Consider the following 20,206-nt stretch of genomic DNA (forward strand, 5'->3'; position numbering starts at 1 on the left):
CAGGTGACACTAAGGGGGTTGTGCCTGTAGAACTGGTACTTGTTTGCTCATATTGATGAGTGAGATGCTATGTTAGGGCTGTTATAGTGACATTCAAGTCTCTAGTGGCTATCGTGTGGGTTATCATGATTCGGACCATGCTCTCTTGTGTGTTTTGGGTAGGCTTGATGGAGCCTGTGATTCTCATCCATAATTTTTTGGTATGCGTCTAGCATCCTATTATTGTCTGCCCTCATTAATTCCAGGGTGTTAGCCATTGTAGTGAGTTCTGTGGTTTGTCTGCTGTTGCTTCATCATAATCTGTGTACATAATGGGCCAGACTACCAATAAATTGGGGTTGCCTACACAAAATTCTAATTTATTTGCTTGCTGGGTGGACCAGCTGTCCCAAAAGGCCTGTTCCTGAGACTGTGAGTGGTAAGGCTTATGTCCTGTTCAGGTGTCCTTTGAGTGGGCAGAGTTAACAAATGTGTAGTTGTTGCGTCAGGTGTTGGTATTGCTGTCAGATTTAATGTGAATGTGTCTTCATTGTCAGGTGGCAGCACTTGGCCAGGCTGAGTTGGGTGAAGAAGGGTATCCCCTGAAATTGTGTGTAAGTATAATTTGATGAACTAATGAAGAATATCCTATGTGTTTTGCTTCCTAGGGCTACAAATATTATGTTGCTTTAATTAATAATTTGTGGCTATTGTCCTTATCCACATTTTGTATATTTGCTAAACTTTTGGGTTATTTATTTCCTAAATTATATTTTGATTTTGATTGTTGGCTATGGACAACATATGCACATCAATTCTATTTGTATAAGTGATTTAAGACCATAATGATAAGTTTGTTAGCGGTGCATTATTTACATCACCACTTTGTCACTAAACTGCTTCCTTAAACTTTGAAACTACAATGGTGTAATTTTTCTAAGATGTGAGTTCTATTTATGATGGGATGTTGCACATAGCAACCAATCACGTTCCATGTTTTACCTTCTAGAAGGTGCTACATAAATGAGAAGTAGAATCTGATTGGTTGCTGTGGGCCACATCCCATCTTAAATAGAACTTCCTTCTTAGTAAATTTATCCCAATGTTTGACTTATGGTAAAGTGTGTGTGTGTGCGAAAGTATGTGTCCTTTTTGTGTTGTTTTGTTTACTCACCAGGCAGATGTGGCGAATGTGGTAACAATGGCTGCGGACTGTCCAGGAGTTGCATTGGTGGCACGGCTGATACCTCCGACATGCGTCGACGTGGTGGTGTGATGTGTACTGGTTTTGAAGAAACACACAGACTGCGTTTCCATGGTGGCAAAATGTGTGTGGATGGACCTAACAAAAAACTAAATTATTATTGTATCCAAATTGATGTGAAAACACACCCAATGCTAATGTACTTACCGGCTTCATCAGCATCCTCAGCTTCAGTAGGAGTGGAGATGGGGCCAGAGGATCTTTTTGACTTTTGGGATATGAAGCATTTAGTTATTTTCCTAAAAATGTAATCAACACACACATGTTGCTACTCATAAATTCAAAACTGATGTTGGACATATTTTTAAATTAATGTATATTAAAAAACAACATTATCCAAAATGTTTGCATACTTTTTAAACAACTATAACACATAATCTGAATAACCATGTATTACACAAATCACCACCTCTATTTCATTTGGAAAACATAGAATTCAGATTTAACCACAGTATGTTAGAAATAGTATTTATGCACAATACCCAAATAACATATTAAAGATTGGCATGCATGATTCTACAACAAAGCCATGACAAATATTTGAAACTCTCACTACAACATACTGACGTAAATGTTTAACCCAAAAAACAGCACCTTCACAACATACATTTCAGTGTTGTCAGCATACACAATGATAATTTTTTTTTCAAAACATGCTTCATTATTACTGATCAATACATAAAAAAATGCACAACACAAAGCTTACTAAAAATAATTTACAAATTATTACATCTTCAAAATTATTATATTAAAAAGCACAACTTACCAGCTTCCTTGGGGGCGATCTGAGTCCCAGACATAAGTCCCCCTCACTACTTCTGGAGGAATCAAGTTCTACAGGGGCTCCTCATATTTTAAATAAGTGGCAACAAAAGTACGCTCACCTCCTGTTTGGCATGCAGACTTGACTTTCTTGGCCATTTTGGCTTTCACACGCCGCTTAATATCATAGAAACGTTTTCTACAGGTCTCCTTGGTTCGCCTCACCCAGCCCACACAGCATCAACCACCTTCTTCCAGGTGACTGTTTTTTTTATGGGATGAGACATTAGCAGACTCTGGACCAAAAAGATGCCAATGGTACTTCATGGTCATCCGCACCAGGGCAACATTTTCATCAAAAGTGAACTTCACATTGCGCCCTGTCTTGGTCCTGGTGCACGGCTGTGGAGCCACATCACTCTCACTAGAGGACTCACGCCATCCTCTGCCATCTCCTCCTCCTCCTCACCCCCCTCACTAACCTCCTCCGCTTCACCCCCTCACTAACCTCCTCCACCTCACTTCCCTCACTAACCTCCTCCACCTCACCTCCCTCACTAACCTCCTCCACCGCACTAACCTCTGCATGTGACATACTTAAGACAAACAACACAGAACAATCAAAAATAAAGACAAACAAAACACACTCCTCTTCTACCTCTACACAGCACACCACACACACACACACACACACACACACACACACACACACACACACACACACACACACACTAGACTAAATGCAAACAACACTGACAGAAAATTTGACAAACTACTAACTAACAATACAACAATAAAGACAAGACAACTTTCAAACACAATACAACAATCAGAAATCGAAATACAGAACACCACTAAACTTACCAACTCCTCAGACCACTATCTCTCACCTCTCCACTAACTAAACCCACAAGGTTTGGACGATTTGGGGAGTATTTATATGGCTGCGCTTTGACACTCCCACGTATTCGACACAACCAATCACGTATCACCGTCAAAATCGAAAGTCACGCTTCAGCGGCACAGAGAGGGCAGGCTGTTTTAGTAGGGCACTGCTTAAGGGGCAGGGCGCATTTTGCTATTTACAAATCGGGCAGGGTGCAGCTAAAACAGCCTAGTATTAACACTATGAAAGAGCTGCAGATTGAGGAGACATTCTAGTTCATTGCACACCGCTAGTGCATGGCCACTTCCGGTCTCCTGGTGTGCCATTTCTGGTCCAGTGGTCAGTTTTAAGTTGCTTTTATAGCAATTTAAGATTTAGAAATGCAATGTATTAAAAGGGATGTGTGCCATGTATGTGATAATACCTATCAAAATTGTTTAAAACCTTAGATCCCAGTACTGCATTTATAATATACACCACTTTCACAATGGAGGAAATCTGGTTTCGCCCATCTTTGTTTGCCTTTATGATCAATCAATTATGCAATCAGGAGCCCTATATAAGTGTGCTCTGTTAAAGAGGATACACATTATCCCTGAGGGAGTCTGAGTGATGAGACATAGCTCCATCTTGATGAAACACATTTGATAACTTGCTGACTGGCAGTTTTCAAATAAGCAAAATTTTCTCATTTACATTGTACAAGCATTCATCTATTTTTATGGTGTTCATTTCTTGTAAACTGGATTGCACTATGGGCCTAATTCAGACCTGATCGCTAAGGTGTGTTTTTTGCATCCCTGCTATCAGGTAGTCGCCGCCTACAGCGGGGAGATTAGTTACTGTGCAGGGGTGCGATCTCATGAGCAGAGAGCTGCACAAACAAAAGTTTGTGCAGTCTCTGCACAGCTCGGGAATTACTTTTCCAGTGCGAAGTACCGGCCAGGAGCTGACGTCCGGAACCCTCCCTTCAAACGGCTGGACACGCCTGCGTTTTTGCTGGACACTCCCTGGAAACGGTCAGGTGACACCCACAAATGGCCCCTTCCTGTCAATATTCTTGCGATCACCAGTGCGATCGCTTTCTTCGTTCACCCCGTCACTGTCCTGCGATTCCCGTTGCCGTGGGGTGATGCGTCTGCGCATTGCGGTGCATACGCATGCGCAGTTCAGGCCTGATCGCAATGCTGCACAATAAGCTAGCTTGTGATCAGATCTGAATGATCCCCTATGTATGTTTGTTTTATAGTGTTTTTAATGCTGTTTGGAGTCTTTTTAAAACACAAACACACTGCTGTCGAATTATTTCAAGCAAACAGATTAGCCAATATTTATTTAATTTTGGAACAGGTCCACTAACCTTTTTGGTGGTGTTTACATATTATAGCACTAGGAGGCACCCATGTTTTTGTTTTATTTCAGATTTAAGAGTTGGTGTGTATCCAGACGAGGAGCTTGGCCATCCCATACATGTGGATTTTTCTAAGCATTTCATATTTCACTTTAAGGAGTATAGTCAGGGCCGGATTGGCCATTAACCCAGCTTTTGAGAATCCTGGTGGGCCGATTGGTGTGCGAGGCGGCCTGTCATCTGTGGCACCGCCCCCCGCATGTCATCATCTCAATGTAAAGCGCCTTGTGCGCTGCAGACGTCGGCCGCTAACAGGAGAAGAGGTCCCGCTCCCACCCAACCTGGCTGTCTGAAGAGGAGGTCTGCATGCCAAACGCTGTTGATGTCATCACGCGGACCTCTGAGGAAGAGACTGTGTGGCTGCGGTGGATCCAGCAGGAGAGGTATGAGTCTTCTCTACTCTCTCTGAAATCTGCCTGCAAACAAAGTACTTGTCTTCTGTCTGTAATGGTGCACTGATATACTAAGTTCTGCAGGTCCAACCCATTCATTATCACATTTTCATTCTCTTCATTTCCTCAGCAGTGCTGCACATAAATACTACTGTAACTTAAGCTGATCCACAATCGACCCTCTGTGTGGTGAAATGTGACTAACGGACACCACTGTGTGCTGTAATGTGAACAACAGCTGCCGCTGTGCGGTGTAATATGAGTAACAGATGTCACTGGGCACTGTAATGTGACGCCGCTGTGCGCTGTAATGTGAATGTAATGCCGCTGTGCACTGTAATGTGAATAACAGACGCCGCAGTTCATTATAATGTTAGTAACGGTAATCGCTGGGCGATGTAATGTGAATAAAGGATGCCGCTGGGCGATGTAATGTGATGCTGCTGTGCTGTGTAATGTGAATAATGTGACACTGCTGTGCTCTGTAATATAAATAACAGATGCTGCTGTGGGGTGTAATGTGAGTAACGGATGTTGCTTGGCGCTGTAATCTGACTCCGCTGTGTGCTGTAATGTGAAGAATGTGATGCTGCTGTGCTCTGTAATGTGAACAACAGATGCGGCTGTACATTGTAATGTGAGTAACAGATGTCACTGGGCATTGTAATGTGAGTAATGGATGCCGCTGGGCGGTGTAATGTGAGTAATGGATGCTGCTGGGTGGTGTAATGTGAGTAATCGATGCCGCTGGGCGGTGTAATGTGAGTAACAGATGTCACTGGACATTGTAATGTGAGTAACGGATGCTGCTGGGTGGTGTAATGTGAGTAACGGATGTCACTGGACATTGTAATGTGAGTAACGGATGCTGCTGGGTGGTGTAATGTGAGTAACGGATGCCGCTGGGCAGTGTAATGTGAGTAATGGATGCCGCTGGGCGGTGTAATGTGAATAACAGATGTCACTGGACATTGTAATGTGAGTAACGGATGCCGCTGGGTGGTGTAATGTGAGTAACGGATGCTGTGAGTAACAGATGTCACTGGACATTGTAATGTGAGTAACAGATGCTGCTGGGTGGTGTAATGTGAGTAACGGATCCCGCTGGGTGGTGTAATGTGAGTAACGTATGCCGCTGGGCAGTGTAATGTGAGTAACGGATGCCGCTGGGCGGTGTAATGTGAGTAACGGATGCTGCTGGGTGGTGTAATGTGAGTAACGGATGTCGCTGGGCAGTGTAATATGAGTAATGGATGCCGCTGGGCGGTGTAATGTGAATAACAGATGTCACTGGACATTGTAATGTGAGTAACGGATGCCGCTGGGTGGTGTAATGTGAGTAACGGATGCTGCTGGGCGGTGTAATGTGAGTAATGGATGCCGCTGGGCGGTGTAATGTGAATAACAGATGTCACTGGACATTGTAATGTGAGTAACGGATGCTGCTGGGTGGTGTAATGTGAGTAACGGATGCCGCTGGGCAGTGTAATGTGAGTAATGGATGCCGCTGGGCGGTGTAATGTGAATAACAGATGTCACTGGACATTGTAATGTGAGTAACGGATGCCGCTGGGTGGTGTAATGTGAGTAACGGATGCTGCTGGGCGGTGTAATGTGAGTAACAGATGTCACTGGACATTGTAATGTGAGTAACAGATGCTGCTGGGTGGTGTAATGTGAGTAACGGATCCCGCTGGGTGGTGTAATGTGAGTAACGTATGCCGCTGGGCAGTGTAATGTGAGTAACGGATGCCGCTGGGCGGTGTAATGTGAGTAACGGATGCTGCTGGGTGGTGTAATGTGAGTAACGGATGCTGCTGGGTGGTGTAATGTGAGTAACGGATGCCGCTGGGCGGTGTAATGTGAGTAACGGATGCTGCTGGGCAGTGTAATGTGAGTAACGGATGCTGCTGGGCAGTGTAATGTGAGTAATGGATGCCGCTGGGCTGTGTAATGTGAGTAACATGTCACTGGACATTGTAATGTGAGTAACGGATGCTGCTGGGTGGTGTAATGTGAGTAACAGATGTCACTGGACATTGTAATGTGAGTAACGGATGCTGCTGGGTGGTGTAATGTGAGTAACGGATGTCGCTGGGCAGTGTAATGTGAGTAACGGATGCCACTGGGCGGTGTAATGTGAATAACAGATGTCACTGGACATTGTAATGTGAGTAACGGATGCATCTGGGTGGTGTAATGTGAGTAACGGATGCCGCTGGGTGGTGTAAAGTGAGTAACGGATGCTGCTGGGTGGTGTAATGTGAGCAACAGATGTCACTGGACATTGTAATGTGAGTAACGGATGCCGCTGGGTGGTGTAATGTGAGTAATGGATGCCATTGGGCGGTGTAATGTGAGTAACGGAGGCCGCTGGGCGTTACAATGTAACACCACTGTGCACTGTAATATGAACAATGTGACACCACAGTGTGCTGTAATGTGAATAATGTGCCATTGCTGTGCACTGTAATGTGAATAACGGACACCGCTGTGCAGTGTAATGTGAATAACGGACGCTGCTTGGTGGTATAATGTAAATAACAGATACCGATGTGCGCTGCAATGTGAATGTGATGCTGCTGTGCGCTGTAATGTGAATAATGGATGCTGTTGTAATGTGAATTGCAACTATTCTTTGGCAACAACCCCATATTTTTTACGTGCACCTTCGGTGCGCCCTGTCAATGTTTTAGTTATGTGGGGGTGTGGCACCAAAGGAAACTTTTACCCTGAGACTGCATCATATGGGTTACAGGATAGGATATACTATTCATTACAGGACAGTGAATTACAGGTCATTGGTGCAGAGGTAGAGTATTTTAGTATAAACTTAATGAGATTCTCCTAGTTTACTTAAAGCAAATCACAAATGGGGTCAGAATTAGAATTTCTTGCATAGGATCTTAGATTTTTATAAGACGTACATTTACATCACAGTGTCGGTCTGGAGGCACATGAAAAAAAAAGTTTAAATTCTAAATACATCCAAGGCACATTAATGGTGCTGTCCCCAGGGCCCTTTTATGATGGCACTGCTCGCAAACCATATTTATGGCCCGGTGTACTGATCCTGCCTACTTTGATGTTGGCTCCGCCTACCATTGATTTGGTGTCACCCGCATGGGGCCACTTCTAGAAAATTTACCATGGCCACTTTTAGTTCCCAATCCGCCCCTGACTATAGTATATTTTCCTTTGATACATCTCTTGACTCATTATTGGTATAAACATTTCACCTGGTTTTAATAAGTCAAAGAACCTGCGTGATTCATGAGTGTCCCAGTTTAAAGGAATAGTGTGGTAAGCCTATATACTGTGTATATATATATATATATATATATATATATATACATATATATGTAATACCAAATTAAACCTTAAATTGTGCTATACTCCAAGCTACACCACTGAGAAACACCTTCTGTCAGATAAGGTATTAAAATTAAAATAGAAAAGTAAAGGGGATTCTCATGGGAGCTGTACCGCCTTACAATTCACAATACAATTTTTAATAATTATTTTTATTCACATAAAATGAACAATGAAATTCATAACATTGTCACATACGTCTTTGAAGCAAATATATAAAACCTTTTTCAGAGTTATACATCAATCATATAGCCATATATCATGTTGGTTTGAGGAATTACAATCTGGTGATTTTCTGCTTGAAATTAGAAAGGATGAATCTCCAACCAGATGATGTATGTTCTAATAACCAAATCGAAGAAACCCAATGCATTTCGTCCGTTAGGACTTCATCAGGGGTTAACATCAAATTCTCTATATCAGAAAGGATTACCAATAGTTGTAATTCTCAGTGTATCACATCCAAAATGTGTATTCGGTATTCAATTTATAAGATATCAAAATGGCTTCACCACAATAATATCAACATATAGATTTGGATTAGGTGCTGTGATAATCCTTTCTCCAATGAATCAGGGTCACTCTCACAGGATCACAGCTGATATATATATATTTATTTACTAGCTGTTCTACCCGTTCTTCGCATTTCACATTCTGATTTTCACGGTTGTAAATATAAATGAGTGTTAAATATTTGGTTAATCTATAGAGATGTAAATTTGAGACGTCTTAATGTAAGTAAATATTACTTTGTGGTTCTTGCCATTACCTGAAGAGCATCCGTGGCAGATACAGTAAAAAGTGACAGGACCATTTTTGTTATTTATTAAACGCTACCCACCCATGGGAGGTGCAATCCAAATTTTGATCTGATTGTCCATGTGGGAGTTATTGTTCACACAACACAGCATTGGTAATGACGTCATTATGAGTGAGGGCTTTTGTATATATATATATATATATATATATATATATATATATATATAGTACTGTATATAAATAAAATAAAAAATGGGTTCCTTAATGCGCTGATATTATATAATGTGGTAAGAACTAACCACAATAATTTAGTAGTTTCAATTATATAACAGTTATTGATGTCTTAGGCAGCTTTCCCAAAATGAAGGTCCCTTGCCAATATGGCCCTGCCTTTCATTCAATGGATATTTTTACCAGAGATGTGAACATAGGATGAATTGTTATGATCTTATATACAGATACACACACTGTATAAAAAAATAAAAATATTACAAAATTAGAATAAAATATTCCGAAATTAATTTTCATATACATTTTCTTGATACTCCAAAGAAATATCAACAATTAGTGGGCTTGCATGCCCTATTCACTTTCTGTTAATATAATAAAAGTTTTTCACCAAACAAGTTTCGTTTATGGTGACGTCTTCAGGGGTGTTAATTCTCAGGTAATTGATATTTCATCTTTTGATGATAGGAATCATTTTTATTATATTAACAGAAAGTGAATGGGGCTTGAAAGCCCTCTAATTTTGACATTTGTTTGGAGTATCAAGAAAATGCATATGAAAACGAATTTATGAATATTTTATTCCAATTTTTTAATACAATTATTTTTCTTTATACATCGGGTGTATCTGTATATAAGAACATAACAATTCAACCTCTGCTCATATCTCTGGTAAAACTATCCACTGAATGAGAGCGCTTCCCCAAAAAAATAAAAATAGAAAAAATAAATATATATATATATATATATATATAGCAAACAGTTACAGCCGGCACTCCAAAGGTATCAGTCCATTACCTGCTCCGGTGCCCTCCCTCAGTCAGCACAACTGCACATAGTCAGGAATCACGGCGGCACTCAGGAGACTGTTATACTTGCAGTAATATTTTATTGCCAAATGTGCATCCAACACATGTTTCGGGCTACAGCCCATTGTCAGGGATGAAAGTGCAATGGTACAAATATGCCTTAAATACATACAGAGACATACACCCAATCAACATAATAATGAACAAACCAAGCTCACCTGTGTGACCGCTGTTGAATCCAGACACCCCTGTTCCTTACTGTGCACGTGTCACAGCGGATGACGTCATCAGCCGCTGCCCGTTCGTGACCTTTCCTGTCTCATCCAAAAGACGCATACAGAGAGTCATAATCACCAGACGGCAGCCGACGCGCTCCCTTGCCTCTGACACTAGCCGTGTAGACCGGGTGATGTCATCAACAGCAGCCCACACCAGGACAGCATACCCGTCACCATAGTAACTGTCAACAACGTCATCCGCCGTGACACGTGCACGGTAAGGAACAGGGGTGTCTGGATTCAACAGCGGTCACACAGGTGAGCTTGGTTTGTTCATTATTATGTTGATTGGGTGTATGTCTCTGTATGTATTTAAGGCACATTTGTACCATTGCACTTTCATCCCTGACGACGGGCTGTAGCCCGAAACATGTGTTGGATGCACATTTGGCAATAAAATATTACTGCAAGTATAACAGTCTCCTGAGTGCCGCCGTGATTCCTGACTATATATATATATATATATATATATATATATATATACTGTAAAAAAATTGATTTGCTGAACAGCACTCCCAGGGATAAAGTATAAGTTGTAATCAATGGCCAAGACACATGGATGATTAACATTTCATTTCATGTTAAACTTTTGTCAGATTGTGATGAAAATTTAATATAAACTGAAACATTAATCATCCAGATGCATCTTGGCCATTAATTACAACTTATACTTTAGCCCTGGGAGTGCCATCCAGCAAATCGAATGACATAACAGGACAATCAGGGAAGGGCACCCAAGAAATATCAAGGCTGCCGTGAGTGCAGGTCACCACAGACTCTGAAAAAAAAAATATATACATACATACACACATATATAATGTCCAAAGGTCCAGCACTCACAGAGATAAGGCAGCTCGGCCAGGTGCCCCACAGGTATACTTAATACTTCCAAGAACGGTGCGGCACTCCAGGCATAAGAACAATGCAGACACAGCTCCTCAATAACAACGTTTCAGTTTATAACTATGTTGATAACCTGAAGACAGTTATAACCTGAAGACAATTATAAACTGAAACATTGTTTATGGGGAGCTGTGTCTGTGTTGATGTTATGCCTGGAGTGCTGCACCGTTCTTGGAAGTATATATATATATATATATATATTTATTATACACCTTACATTTCTATTTCTGTGTTGAGCTATGTCCTTGTGTTAAACTACAATGTTATCAGAACAAACACACTTTCTCACAGTTTGCCAAGAGAATGAAAAACCTTGAACAGTTCAGAAGCCTTTCTTGATTTTGAACTTAACATATTGCTTTAGTTAGAATCACCAGACAGCAGCAGCTGAATTTTTTTTATTGGTGATTACATTTGTTTTTCTCTCTACCATTTACCTTTAATCACCACCTCATTGATGTGCAAACTAACAGCATGCAAGGTATTCCCTAAAATGAATACAAATGAACCTACTTTAAATCCCAAGTTCTGCATAAACTAAGCACTTATCAGGGTATGCAGTCATAAAGTCGACAGTCACAATGTTGACACTGATATGTCAACATTGTGACTGTTTGCAGACAGAATGTCTACAGCCAATTTTAGGGTTAGGACTTTATAAGATCTAGGGTTAGTCTGCAGTTAGGACATCGACGTGTGGTGAGGTCAGTGGCTGGGGAGGCACTGGCTGCTAACCAACTGACCCCCCCCCCAAAAAAAAAAAAAAGCATAGTGTCCCCCTGCACTAGTTCAGCCTGGTGCTCACTAAAACCAGCACCACGCTGAACTAGCCAGGGCAGCAGCTGGTGGCGGTGGGTGCGAGGTTCATGGTATGATAATATTGGGGCAGATGTATTAACCTGTAGAAGGCATAAGGAAGTGATAAACCAGTGATATGTGCAAGGTGATAAAGGCACCAGCCAATCAGCTCCAATATGTAAATTAACAGTTAGGATCTGATTGGCTGGTGCCTTTATCACCTTGCACATATCACTGGTTTATCACTTCCTTATGCCTTCTCCAGGTTAATACATCTGCCCCATTGTTCTTTACAGGCAGCTTACAGGTTCCAGCAAGCCTGCACCAGCATGCCGGCACTTGGAGAACCACAAGTGCCAGCATGCCCGGACATTAAGGGCCCGCTGGCACCTGTAGTCCACCTGTAAAGAAAATATTAAAATAAATACAATTTCATGGCCGCCGCCTCCCCAGGGCTTCCGGGGCAGCATCTTCACCTGGCCTTTAAGCTCTTTTACATTGCCGCCGCCCATCCAGGACTTCCATTAGATCTTTACTCTTCAGGAGCTCTTTAATGCTCCCCTCCACCGTTGGACTGACAGCTGCTGCCTCGCGCTGACTTATATGTCAGCCAGAGGGGGGTGATGATGCAGCAAGCTGTTATTGGCTCACAGCGACCATCTTGAATTAAAAAATTGATGCTGCCAAACTCTGCAGAATGGCAGACAGGGATCTCGGATCCATGCCTGCCGCTAATGCCATCCCCTCCACCGCCAGTCGCCACTGACACCTGCACTTTCACCACGTCCCGCCATCACTGACGCTCGTTCCTCTGCTGCGTCCCTGGCACATTCGCCTGCACCCACATAGTGATGACAGTGGATACAGTGACTGATCCGCTGGCCAATAACATCTGGCCTCATTGACTGGGGAGTGCTTTCATAGGTTGAAAGCATGTCCCTGTATCAAGGAGGCACTTTAGTAGGTGCAGTTTTTCATTTTATTTTAAATGGTCTTTTACTGCCTGCAGCATGGCCCTGCCACCCGCTTTGGCCCCTTTCCCATTGTCAACAAGAGGCACCTTTATACCAATTTTAAGTGTAAAAATGATTAAATTAATATAAAGGAGATACTTATGACACAGAATATGTGTCATAACTATCTTCTTTGTATTATTTTAATCATTAATGACACGGGAGGCACTTCCTCCCTTGACTGCACGTCCCTTAGTTAGGGTTCAATTAGGTCTAGAGTTAGTCTGCAGTTTGGGTTAGATTAGGTCTATGATTATTCTGCAGTTAGAGTTAGGATTAAAGGCAAAGATTCTCCAGTAGTGAAGAAAAAAGAAGCGCTGATATTCAAATATTATTTGTTTTAATAATTATAACATGATCATACATGAATATAGACAACTAACATATAAATGAAATAAATTAAATTACCGGCCGGTAACTCAAATAAAATATGCCTCACTTTGAAACAAGCACATTAAAAAAGTTCAGAAGGAACTTCCATATAAGTGTCCTTAATATGAATATTAAAGTATCCAAGTGCTGATAGTTTGTTTCACCTGAATAGATGCCCAATGATAATTTTATGTACAGTCCTCCCGGCCGCTGGTGGCTGATCCTTTTTATGTGGACATATCCAGAGGTCTTAAAAAAAGCCTTGTTGTAATTAATATGAAATAACAGTGACTCACCGATGATGTATTAATTCAGCATTCTGCTATTGTTGGGTGCATTCCAACTGGCTTGTCACATATAGACCAATCTCCTCTCTCTGGTCTCAAGCTATTTGTAGGCAGTACAGGGGCTTTGTACACTGTCTCAGGTAGAAACAACAAAGTACAAATGAGCGCTCACCCGCTCTCTATGTCAGGCTGCCTGCCGCACACAGATCACACAGCGTGCAGACCAATCTTCTCTCTCCGGTTTCAGGCCTCTCACTGGCAGCACGGGGGCTTTCAACACCGCTCTCTGTATCAGGCTGCCTGCTGCACACGGAACATACAACGCATGGACCGATCTCCTGTCTCTGGTCTCAAGCTGTTCGCTGGCAGTATAGAGGCTGTTAGCACTGTCCCAGGTGCGCTCCCCCGCTCTCCGTGTCGGGCTACTTGCTGCACACAAATCATGCAGCAGATGTTGCTCTCTCCTCGGCAACCAAACCAATTATATCGGACACAATGGTACTGTTCCACTTCCCGGTATAGGGGAATAAAAAGAAGCCGACTGGCAACGTGTAGATAGTTAGGTTAACACGTTTCCCCGCCTTAAGTTCAAGTCGGCGGCTTCCTCAGAACGTAGTGAGGCAATTATTTATTAACAGTTTCTTATATAGCGCAGCAAATTCCATTGCGCTTTACAATTGGAAATAACAATAACAAACTGGGTGATATCAAACAGTCATAGAGGTAGGAAGGCCCTGCTGTAAGCTTACAATCTATAGATGTACACATAGGGGTACTTTTAAACTGGTTACACTCTTGTGCAATGAATTGTTACAAATATATATCGCCTAACACTACATTATTTTTTTTTTATATACATACCATATATAAAAATCTTACATATATAAATATATATAAAATGTGACTTCGCTACAATGTTTCCTAAATACAACATACAGCAACACTTTTTTGTTACATATGAGATATATATCAATTTGCAGAGAAAAAGTGGTCATCCTCAGATCATCAGCATAAACAGATTTCTATTAAAAATATTATGACCATGTCATAAAATTAGACATATATATATTCTTAGTTTCCTAAATTAAACACAGACCTACAGCACAACTCAGGCTGCTTTTTTTATATATATTTTTTGTCCAGGGAAGAACTTCAATATAAATTAACAAATGGTAATGTACAAGATAAAATTGTAATAAAATACATTTATAAATCAAAAATCAATATATAACCCCTTATATACATATATGCCGAGGTACAAAATCCCTATGCACATATGAGTAATAGAATCGTATATAATTTCTAATGGATACAGACAGAGAGTAAAATTTATTGTACACATACGCAAATAATGAACATCCCCACAAATGTATATGCATCCACAAGCCCACATATATACATGTATATACTATATACACATGTATATATGTATATGAACATGCTAACTAGCACACTTCATATTTACATTTTAATTGTTAGATATTGTTTAACTCAATTGTATCGTTGAGCCCAAAGGGTACTAAAGATTTAAGTCTATAGATCCAATATGACTCCCTTCTAAAGAGCACATTGAATCTATCACCCCCCTCCTGCTAAATTTAATAGACTCTATTGCCCTGACATTGATTTTATTAAAGGAGTCTGATTTCATACATTGAGATGTGACTTGAAAGAGGATGTGTCTTAATTCCCTTGTTTATATTTCGCCAGTGTTCCATGAATCTAGTGTGTAATGTGCGTGTTGTTCTCCCAACGTACTGTTTGCCACAGCCACATTGGATTACATAAATGATATATGTGGACCTACAATTCAGGAACTCTCTGATTTGAAATACTTTTCTACTTGTATTTGAAGTGAAATCTGAGGCTTTTCTTAGGGCATGCGTACATGTGGTACATGTAGATTTCCCACATGAATTAAACCCTTTTGGTCTTTCTGGGATCCACGTTCTATTTATAACTTTTTCTTGTTGATAATGGCTCTTAACTAATAACGATTGTAAATTGATGGATTTCCTGAAAATGACCATGCCTCCCAAGTCCACATTTTCACGTAATACCCCATCCACTTTGAGCAAGGCTGAATTTTTCTTGATGATGGACCTAATTTTATAAGCACAATTATTATATTGTGTAGTAAATAGGGCGGATTTATCTATATTATCTTTATTCCTAGGTTTTTTAGATACCTGTAATAAATTCTCTCAGTCTAATTGATTTACCTCTACCAATGCTTTCTGCAAGATAATCTCCGGATAGCCTTGTTCTAAAAATGATTGATAGAGCTACCCCACTTGTTCCTTATAGCTTCTATCAATACCACAATTTATTTTAATTCTTGTGAATTGCCCCTTTGGAATGTTCGTTTTCCAAGAATTGGAATTGAACTGGTAAAATTTAGATAACGGTTTTGATCAACCGGTTTAATATAAGTTTGTGTAGTTAATTGGCCTTGTGTAACGAACAGCGAAATATCCAAGAAATTGATGCACGTACTGTGAATATTGGACGTGAAATGTAAACCAAATTGGTTATTATTTAAACTAGCTACAAAATTCTGTGCAGATAATAAATCCCCATCCCAAACAAAAAACAAATAAACTATAAATCTGCCATAGAGGGTGAGGTTCGCTTCATATTGTCCGCCCCAAATATGATGTTCCTCAAATCTCCCCATAAATAAATTTTCTAGGCTCAGAGCAAACCCCGCCTCCATCGCAGCACCCCATGTCTGTAAATAAAATTGTGAATTAAACGTGAAACAATTGTGACCTAAAATAAATTGTATAGATTGTAAAATACATTTTCGTAGTGATATTGACATATGGGGATCTTGAGAGCGGTAGTATTCCACTGCCTCTAATCCCAATGTATGTGAAATATTAGAATATAATGCCTCCACATCACATGTCATTAACAGATAATTTTGTTTCCATGATACTCTCCTTATCAAATTTAGGAAGTGGGTTGTATCTTTAACGTGGGAGCGCAATTTTTTCACGTGATCTTGTAAATAGTGATCAACAAAAAGTGATAAATTACTAGTAAGAGACCCAACACCAGAAATTATAGGTCGACCGGGGGGTGCTGTGAGGGACTTGTGTATTTCTTTTTTTCTTTTCCTCCAATTCACACATTTTTATAAACTGATCTAAAGTACTATTGTAGAAGCTCTCAACGAAGGGGCCTCTGTATTGTAAGGGGTAGAAGTCAGATTTTTTTTAAGTAAAAAGTTGTTTTTAGCATCATAAATTTTTACAGTATCACCATTAGGATCTCCCTCTTGTTGTAGAAGTTCCAATATCTCAATAGCTTCACTGTCATCCTGATCTAAAAGGATCGGAGTTCCTATGATCTGTTTTTGCTTTATTGCTTTAAGTGCAAAATATCGTTTGCGACTCAAAGTTCTAACGTATCGATTTAAGTCCACAAACAAGCTAAAAAGATTATGTCTCATAACTGGGGCAAAATTAGGTCCCTTTTCAAGGAGAGTGAGTTCATATTCATTCAGACTTTTATGTAGACAGATTAAAGATACTTTCACCAGTACATTTTATCTTGTGCATATACTTTTTGTTGGATTTTCGTCTTCCTCCCCTATTCCTCCTTTTCCTTTCCCTTTGTCTTTTTTGTGCCCCTCTTTGTGTAACAAATTTGGGATTGAACTGGGGGCATCTCTCTAAAGAGAGGATTAGATTAGGTCTAGGGTTAGTCTGCAGTTAGGGTTACAGTTAGATTAGGTCTAGAGTTAGTTTGCAGTTAGGGTTAGATTAGGTCTAGGGTTAGTCTGCAGTTAGGTTTAGGGTTAGATTAGGTCTAGGTTAGTCTGCAGTTAGGGTTAGATTAGGTCTAGGGTTAGTCTGCAGTTAGGTTTAGGGTTAGATTAGGTCTAGGGTTAGTCTGCAGTTAGGGTTAGATTAGGTCTAGGGTTAGTCTGCAGTTAGAGTTAGATTAGGTCTAGGTTTAGTCTGCAGCTAGGGTTAGATTAGGTCTAGGGTTAGTCCACAGTTAGAGTTAGATTTTGTAAATACCAAATTGCTTTCTAACAAATATTTAAAATGCCCGCTCTAATATATATTGTAGATGCCTGCACATCTTATTACCATGTGCCATGAGTGTGCGCTATACATAACAAAACACTGCATCCCATAAGAGAAAACAATACACCCACACATTATCTGAGTTCCAAAGCTCATTGATGTATATATTTGTTATTAAAAGGATATGTATTCAATATATCACAATGTACAGTATACATATAGTTACATGGTTACAATTTATACAGTCAGCAGTAAATACATACAGTTACAGGCCAGCGATACAATTACCATTCCCTCAATGCATCCTCCTCTTAATATATCTCTGTCTCTCAGCAAATAAATACAGGAAATGGTCTGGCAACATCTCCACCATCGTCTGGGACAAAACAGCAACTAACTCCTGTGTGTCTGATCAGCAAATGTGTTATCTAGTTTGGGGGAGTGCACTCATCTAGTCTAAGGGAGGGAACTTTCTCATTCATGATGAGTCACTGGTCTGTTCGTATGCTAACCAGGTTCAGCCTTGAAGACATCAAAAGGGCTGGCCTGAGTTTCCTGTCCACCACCTGTTTGGAATGTCCATTGTCCTAATAAGAGTGATTATAGCTTTCATACATTTAATCATAACTACTTGTTGCAATGTCCTACAACTTAATAACAAGTATCAAATGAATCTACACATTAATCTGGTTGCTTTAATACCAAATATGACATGTCTATCTTGCTCCGCTCCAATAATACGCATACATGACGTTACTCCATTATATAATTTTAAATCATTATGATGTCTGGCGCTTGATATGTTATAATTATGTGCTGTATGAAATAAGTGTCGAATCCATCTCTGTGGCATGTCCGTGTAAATGCGTGTGTTACCATATATTGCTGTGCTCACTGCGCATATTTGCAAGCATAGTGACTCATAATGTGTGTAGTCTGTATGTTCTCTCTATGTAATATTTTTGACTTTGACAGTCCACCCTTTGGCAGTAAACAATAACTGCCATCAAATATTAACATAAGAAAAAAATATTTCAGACAATAATCGGTGACCTAGACACAAGTATGTAATTATTTCGCAAATCAGATGTTTGACCATATTTGGGGAAGACAGGGAGGAGGACGAGACATCCTCTATATGCACTCGGCGGTCACGGGACCACTGGTTGGGTGTGGGACAATATTTAACCTATAGAGTATGCTGGGACAGTGCTTTGGCCTATAATGTCTGATTTGGACGAACATTTCACACATACATGTACATACGTCTTTGTACACTGATGTTTGGATTCGATTGAGGTTCTGCTGGGTAGATGAAGAAGACACAAACAAATCATGAAAGTGACATATAACATTTTCATGATCTACATATTACTATTCTTTTCTGAACATTGTTTCCATTTCTGGAACGTATGCTAGGTATGTTTAATAATTGAACAAGGGTTATAAGTAGTGTCCTTCCTAAATAACATAAACCTTCGGAGTTCGAGGAGAGCCACTCATAAACCTTTCTTCCACATATATTAATGAGCTCTTTATCTGCAATGTGTGAATAGCCATTGTCTGATTGTTCCTGATTACCTCCGAACTCCATAACTACTAGACCTTTGATTTTTTTCTCTGGCTTTAACAAACATCAGCTAATCCTGGGATCCTATAAGGAAATCACTCCTTTCTCCAGAACTAGTTCCAGTCCCACACTCGAAAAAAACCTCGCAAAAATAGAATGTCCTGAAAAAAAATGTTTGTCAGCGGGAAAGAGAGAAAAGAGAAATAGAACAAAACAACTCTTGTTCATAACACATCGATTACAATGACTGGTCTTTCTGCAATTCTTTAGTATGCTCAGGTAGTGTTCAACAGTGCCGCCTCTCAGTCTTCACAGAACAGAGTCTCTGGTGATACTTTTGTGATCTCACTCCATTTACGAGTTCCTTCCGGACTACCGACTTTCCTGCAATGGGAATCGTGGACCCAAGTCTCTCTCTTGGCTACTTTCACTGGAATAGTGCTGTCAACAAAACTTGGTACGGTCCTTCCCACCTATTAAGCAACCCGAGCGTAAGAACAATCACACAGTCTCTTGGTTCACAATCAAGACAGTTAGTATTTGGCATACCAGCAATCAACAGTTTCAAGTTCTTTTGTCAAGTTCTCAAATGCTGGCTCATCTCAATAAGGTGCTGTACTGTCACCTCATTTGTGTATTTCTGATCATTGTGCAGATCAATCATGACATGAGGTTGTCTTCCAAAACAAAAAAAAACACAAATACCAAAACCAAAACAAAACAAATTTCGAAGAGGGTGATTCATTAAGTGAAGATCTGGGAGTGGTTCCGATGCTACATAATACTAGTGGCAGTATCTATGATCACAATAGTACAATTTCAAGCTTTGCTCCTACTTCTAGGGGTACCATTATCTACACACAAATTTCTGCACAATTTTTTTCTTTGCGGTAAACACAGCAGCATCCGTAGTGGCAGGAAATGCCTCTACCCAGTTTGAGAAAACATCAGTGCACACCAATACATAACAATAATTCCTAAAGGGTGTTAACTGTACGAAGTCGTTGTGTGTTTGCTATGTAGAGTATCATGAGCATAACTCAAAAAAAAAAAGAAAAAAAAAAACATCTCTAGAGGAGAGAA

Source organism: Pseudophryne corroboree, chromosome 4 (assembly GCF_028390025.1).
Source record: "Pseudophryne corroboree isolate aPseCor3 chromosome 4, aPseCor3.hap2, whole genome shotgun sequence".
Lineage (NCBI taxonomy): Eukaryota > Metazoa > Chordata > Amphibia > Anura > Myobatrachidae > Pseudophryne > Pseudophryne corroboree.